Here is a 7,767-nt window from a genome sequence, read left to right on the forward strand (position 1 = left end):
TAATTTTTTATTTATCTGACGTCTGTAGTGGATACTAAATTAAATCAATTTTTGTTCGAGTACTCAAGTGGGACATACGTGTATCACTGGTCACAGGGGTAAAGGGGAGAGCCCAGTTTAACAGCCCAAAAACTAAGGGATGTTTAACAATTTCTTTTGGCTAATCTAGTAAGGATATCGTCATACTTCTTTTTTTTGATAGAAAGATGCATCCTTAGACTACAATAAAAAAATTTTGTCGAGTGGAATTTTTAACGTTTTTATTGAAAATTTTATAGTTTAATTTAACTCTGCTAGCAATTTTGCCCCTGGATATCAGGCAACCTGACACCCGGCAAAGTAATTTGAGAGCAACAAATTTTAAATGTACTTGGTAATGGTGCTACAATTCAATCATTTCTTTATTGTTATTTTGTAACAGACAGCAAATTATAGCAAATTGTTCATCTAATTGTAATAAATTATATACAATTTTTATATACAATTATATACAACCACTGCACACATTACAGTGGTCGCTATTTATTATTCAATCTAACACCTTCAAAGCATGATCATATTCAGCGATCATAGACGACGAGTGAAATGGAAAGTTCGCCTAATTTCCGACTCTTTGTGCACAGCTAATCGTCGCGAAGAAAGTAAAAAGTGGTTGTGTAATTAGTTAAATAAAAGAAGCCAATGTGGATCGTGGAGAATTATAGTTTCCTGAACTGTTTCGATGTGCATTACGTAACCGTTCCTTATCTCCTTTATCAGTTAACAAACGCAACGTAATATTGAATTGAAAATAAAGAAAAAAAATGCTGTACAAGCGAAGAACTAATGGTGAAAGTAAAATTCCTTAACGTGAAATTGTGACTTCACAGCTGAATCTTTGGGGGTGAAAAGAATTTGTAATATTTAGCTCAGTTTGTGGATAAATTGTTTATTGGTTAAATAACGTTGCTTATAAATTCGCAATTTATAAAAATTTGTAATTTCATTACAATTTCTATTTTCTACGCGATCTTTTTTCAAATTACTATTCTTTGGGGCAAAAAAAATTTTCTATTCTCTGAATTTCTCATTTTTTAAGGAAAAATTACTTTATTCAATTTTCTGTTTTCTCTGATTTTGCAGTATTCCTAAAAAATCTGTTTCTTCCTCGGAAAATTCAGAATCTCTCATAAAGTTTCAATCTCCTCTTCAAATATTAACATCCTCTTCTAAGTTACGTAAACGTACGATTCCTGTCTTCTAGAAATTCGTATTCTTTTCACAGGAATTCACCACACTACGGGATAGAACAACAATTCTGGCTGTGTTTCTCTTCACGACTCAAGGATGGCCAAAGATTTTGCACATCGAGCCAAGAATTTTTCATTCCTCTCCTTCTTTCTATTCCTGTCGATTTTTCAGTGTCGCGCCGTAAATGACGTCTTCTAAAAACAACCTCTCCTAACATGAAGCTCATTTTACGCGTGGAATATGAATAGAATGTAAGGCTATTGATATTTGTTAACAAAAGGAACTAGAAACATTTATGTCTCTCAGTGAATTTCCAGAAAAAAACATGAAACAGTAAAAACAAGTATGTGATAATACAAACTTTGCATGAAACTTTGTTAGTTTTGAGAAGCATGATGTATTCGTTAGAGTGTCGTAAATCGTTTCAATGACTACAATGATTTATAAGTCGCTGGAATCATTTAAATACTGCGAAATTCTATGATTTTCTTATCTTCCTGGTATAACAATGTTTTCGAGGTAAAATTAAATTATCGACAGAATTTTTATTGTCTTCTGATTTTTATTTACACGATTTTCAATGTTTTTCAGTACGACGAAAAAGTATGAGATTTAAGAATCAGGAATTATGTTCTATATTTGTCTAAGTGTTTTTGAAGTACTCTAAATATTCACAGTTTCACTTTTCCACAATGTGATGCGGATATTTCGAATAGTATAATAATTATGTAATTGAAATACAGGTTTGGTGCGTGTTATCATCGACATAATACACGTATATGTCGCTCGATCATGAATTGTAGATTCTCGAGCTTTCTAATCCCAAGTACTCGCACGAAGGATTTTGCAAATTTTAAATTAACACAAATACAAAAAATATTTTCACTATGCGTTAAAAAATGTACAAACATACATAAAATATTAAATATTGAAAAAAAGAGAAAATAACATACGATGGAATTAAGGAAGAAATGAAGAAACTCAGAATTGCAGATTTTCGACAAAGAAAAAAAAAAGAGTATAAAATTATCTTCAAATGGCTGATTCAAAATTTCGAAATAAATTCCACTGCAAATTTCCTTTAGCGAGTATCACTTAAACCACAAATTTATTAACACTTTCGAACTGAATATCGTAAAAAGTTATTTTCACAAATTAAAAGGAAGGAAACGAAAGCTTGAAAATTTTATCAGATTTGATATTGAACTTGAAAACAATACGAAAGAATTGCAAATCGAAACGCTCGTTCCTCTACGTTCAAGGCTGTGCATTCTATTCGCAGCGTCGGAAAGCACGCTAATTATCATTAGAACCTCTCGATCGAACCGTCTTTCTCACCGAGACGTATAAAGCGAATGAATTCTTCTCGTACAATTCCTTTTTTGTACGGTAACAAAGTTCACGGATATCGATCGACGCGTTGGTAACCGGAAGTGCACGTACCAAGTCGTAAATGACCGAATCACATTAACGAAGCTGTCAACACGCCGCGGTAATATTAATTTGCGCGCGTAAGCGTAACAAAAAATCCGAGGAAAAATCGTCATAATTATGTTATTTTTGTCCCCGTTAGACGTTCACGGTGACGAATGTATTTGTTCCGGTGAAAAATAGCTTCGATAGGATAAAAAAATGTCCCCTAAGATCGTGTTGAAAGTCATTTCTTTCCAACACGAGGTAGAATTGTAAATTGAGGCGTGAGTTCAACGACTTGCGACCTTAAACGGTGAAAAAACAATTTGGTTGACCTTGAAATGACCTTCGTTCGAGATGACGCGCCTTTGTTATCACTAGGTACACGTTCTCGAACCGACGAACTCCTCTTTAGCCGTTTTTCCTTACTTTCAACACCAGCTGAAATAATTTCAATGTTCGTTATCAGTGAGACAACCTTTGTACATAAAATAAGCCTCCATTTTGTGCCTTCTATGATATTTGAAATGTATTTTTTATAAAAATACAGATAAATGTATATTTTTATTGTAAAATTCATTTTTGTATTTACAAATGAGAGAAAAAGTGAAATTTCCAAGATTTTGCTGTTTAAAAAAGTAATCTAAAGGACATTAATAAATATTTTGAAATATCCTGTAAGAAATTCTTCAAAATCGTTCTAAAAATCTTTGGAGAAATCTGTAAACTTTGCTCTAAAAATATAAATTACGCTCTCACGTTAAATTATACTTTAGAAAATATTGCAAACACTCTAAATTGTGCTCTAAAAATATAAATTTCGATCTTACGTTAAATTATGCTTTAAAAAATATTGCAAACACTCTAAATTGTGCTCTAAAAATATAAATTTCGATCTTACGTTAAATTATGCTTTAAAAAATATTGCAAACACTCTAAATTGTGCTCTAAAAATATAAATTTCGATCTTACGTTAAATTATGCTTTAAAAAATATTGCAAACACTCTAAATTGTGCTCTAAAAATTTAAATTACGCTCCTACATTAGTGTATACATATTATGCTGAAAAAAAAATGATGCAAACACCCTAATTTTTGCTCTAAAAATATAAATTTCGATCTTACGTTAAATTATGCTTTAAAAAATGTTGCAATCACTCTAAATTGTGCTCTAAAAATATAAATTTCGATCTTACGTTAAATTATGCTTTAAAAAATATTGCAAACACTCTAAATTGTGCTCTAAAAATATAAATTTCGATCTTACGTTAAATTATGCTTTAAAAAATATTGCAAACACTCTAAATTGTGCTCTAAAAATATAAATTTCGATCTTACGTTAAATTATGCTTTAAAAAATGTTGCAAACACCCTAATTTTTGCTCTAAAAATATAAATTTCGATCTTACGTTAAATTATCTTTTAAAAATAATTGCAAAGACTCTAAATTATGCTCTAAAAATATAAATTACGCTCCTACATTAGTGTATACATATTATGCTAAAAAAAAAATGTTGCAAACACCCTAATTTTTGCTCTAAAAGTATAAATTACGCTCTCACGTTAAGTTATTCTTCAAAAAATATTGCAAACACTCTAAATTATGCTGTGACAATATTTCCTTTTAAGTATCAGGCTTAATTAATCCTCGCTGAACAAAAAACCGTTGCAAATCGGTGATGGACGATGTGCTCCGACAATTACCCCACTGATCGACGTGAACGCGTCAATCGTTTACGTGTTTCGCAGTTCTGCCCATCGAACGAGACACATTAAGACATTAAGAAATTTAACTCGTGTCCTCGAGTATTTCGATATCCACGGTGGCAACGAGCGCGGAACACCGCAAATTGCTCGTGTTGCAATAGAATTTCTACATGTAAATCGAGAACACCTAGTGGCAATCAATTTACTCGACTAAAAAGGCCAACTTTTACCATCACCAGTTGTAAATCATTTTCCAAACGCAGCCATAACGCGAACGTACAAATGGGTGGAGCTCGTTCGACGTAAAAAATTCCGCCAATCTGGTAATTTAACCGTTAAATTGCTATTTACCGTCGAAGACGCGCTGGTGCGCTGAAATTCTAGTAATTTCACCTGGAGAAATAAAAATTGGAAAAATTTCCTGTGAATTAATAATTGATCGTAAAATATCACAGGATTATCGTCGAATGATTGAAACGGTAACCGTATTACGATCTTACCAGCACAATAATTAAACCTTGATTGATAATCGTTGCTTGTGAAAATTAATTAACATCGCACGCGTGACTGTGTGAAAAATTACCATCTAATAATAATTCTACACGAAAAGTATGCAGCTTGTTTGCGATAAAAGGAAAGCTTAAGATTGAAGAAACAGTAGAATTGGAAATAATTCCAATAGCTGTGTCATATTTTTTAAATTATTTAATTTCATAGAAAGTAGCAAGTGTAATTTGTTGTAGGACAGAAAAGGTATCGAAAGTCCTGAATAATATTGGAATAATACAGAATGAAGGAAAGATGGTGGGCAAAATGTTCCGGGATCCATAATTCATTTTCATCTACGAATTGTCTGCATCTGTAATGAAGCCTGATTCGTTTATTCGCGAGAAACGATCTGAATCATGTGAAACGGGTTCGTTTAGAGGAAAAATGCTCGACCTTTTCTCTTGCAAATTTTACGGCCATTCCGTCCTCATCGGGTGAAGGTCCGTCAGATTCGTTTTGTTCGCTCCGGTTTATTTCCGTTATGGGACAATGGAAAATACGGACTATCTTTGAAAGAAAATTTGAAGAAATTGTGGGTAATATTGCAATAGTAATACGGGAAAAATAAAATTAGTACAGAGTATCTTTGAAAGAAAATTTGGAGAAGTTCTAGCTGAAATGGTGGATAATGTTACAATAGTAATATGAAAAAATATAAAATTAGGATAATAGGTTGTTCGATTAATAACAACACCACGCTTTGTTTCTGCAATATTTATGCAAAATAACTATAATTTAAAATGTCTATACTATTCTGTAAATCTGTGACTAACAGATAACTAACTTACCAACAATTTTCCATATAAATTACACTCAAGACCATTTATTTTTCACAAAAAATTGTCAACTTTATCAAAAAGTTGCAACAGCTTTGATGTTATTTACTACCACGCTACGTTACACCTAATCTCACAATATTTCTATTTCAATATTTCACACTCTCGTTAATTCACAAAAAGACAGAAACGTATAATAGACTGAGACTTGCGGCCATTTTCACCTCGACTCTTCAATTGACACGGATGTTTTCGAAGAAACGCGTATACCTACGCTCATAAAACTAATAATTAATCATCCACGGAGAATATCGACGCTTTCATCGAACAACGGGACCACAAAGGCTCGCGGGATGATTGAGTTGCACCGTGTGAAGAGAAAGGAATCTCGTAACCCGAGTTCCGTGTTGGCAGATGTGAATGCAAATTTTCGACGATTCGAGACCGGAGGCCAATGGGACGCGGGGCTCGCTTGCATTCATGAATTTTGTTTTCGTATGGAATCGTCACGTCGGCTACTGCCGTGTAATTCTCGGGACTAACCGTGTTTGTGCACCTCGTTAATAAACGGAGGCTCGTCGCCTTGAGACGGGTTCAAAGTTACACCTACACGCACAGTGTCTCGATATTCTCGTCGATAATTCCGTACAGTTGCCAGGATTTGCCGACGTTTATCGTCAAATTATTGAAATAGAACGCGATCTGCAACCATCACCGTTGATCAGAGAAAAAAAAGTTGGACCGTTGGAATTTCTTATCATTTCAATTTCCCCAACTTGTCTCGTCTGTTACTGTTTGCTGGTAACAGCGTTACAGCTGGAAAATTTTTTGGCTAATAAAATTCTGTATCTCCGATAAAATCGCTAGAGATGCTGTAACTTTAAAGTATATGAAATTTCTTTTCGCATACTAACATTTATTCTTCTGTAATACGACACCTGTATTCAGCGTCGAGATGAGTTTAACGACCCGCAACAGCGTGACCTTGAAATGACCTTGAACAAGGTGAAAATACCGAAAGGAGTGAGAACAAAGCACGTTGAAATTCGAAAGGAATTATTACGTTGAATATTCCTACATTAAACAGCAGCAGAAATAATTTCGATGCTCGTTGTAAACGACACACCCTGTACATTAAAATTCCACAGTAACGAGGTGTATCGTAGGGTACATTAGCCGACTGACGATTTTCTTGTTTCAGATTTTACTCGATAGTATCTTTCTGAACTCAAGCTATTAATAAAAGTCCCTCGAATCTCAATACCAAATTTATATCGAACGTGTGCTTCACTTGCTACATGCAAATCAGAATTTTCCTCCCAGAATCGCGTTTAATATTAAAATTCATATCCTATGACTCACGCTCCCTGATTCATAGAATTGCGTATCGCAGCTGGGAAATCCGAGGGACTTTCGAAACTGTCGAGTACGAAATGTTTCAAATCCAGAAGGAAGAAAGAGAGAGAGAGAGGGAGAAATGGCAACAAAGACGAGTGGAAAACAGAAAATTTCAGTTTCCTAACGATCGTTGGCAAATCACACCGGCTCGATTTCTATTTCAATTCCACTCGAGTTACCCGAAAACGCTTCCTGCAGCGCGAAGCCTCGTTTTGAAACAGTTTCGACGGGCGATTCGAGCGAAGACGCGCGAAACAGCGGTCGAATTTCTCGGTGACTTCGACGCATGGGAAAGGGAGCTCGCCGCGCGCACAACCACTTTTACATAATCGACGCACGGCCCCTCACGCACTTTCCGTTCAAAACGCGAATTATTCGAGAATTATGTGCTATCTGTCGTGATAATCTCTCACGGTTACGCAAACCACGCGACTTTTCAATTGTACGTGCACGGAAAATGTAAGAACTGCTTCGATTTCGACGTGGCCTCTTAGGTAAAACTTATTATGGAACGAGTGAAATAATTGAAATGATGGTAAATGGGGCTTGGGGCTGTGTTTTGTTTTTGTTTCTTTCAATTGGAAATGGAGAAGTGATTAATAATTAAAATGATAGAAAAAGGGGCTCAGAGCTGTGTTCTGTCTTCTTTCGTTTTTTCAATTTGAAATAACGAAGTGACTAATGGATGTGTGTG

This window comes from Habropoda laboriosa, unplaced genomic scaffold (genome assembly GCF_001263275.1).
Source record: "Habropoda laboriosa isolate 0110345459 unplaced genomic scaffold, ASM126327v1 scaffold718, whole genome shotgun sequence".
Classification (NCBI taxonomy): Eukaryota; Metazoa; Arthropoda; class Insecta; order Hymenoptera; family Apidae; genus Habropoda; species Habropoda laboriosa.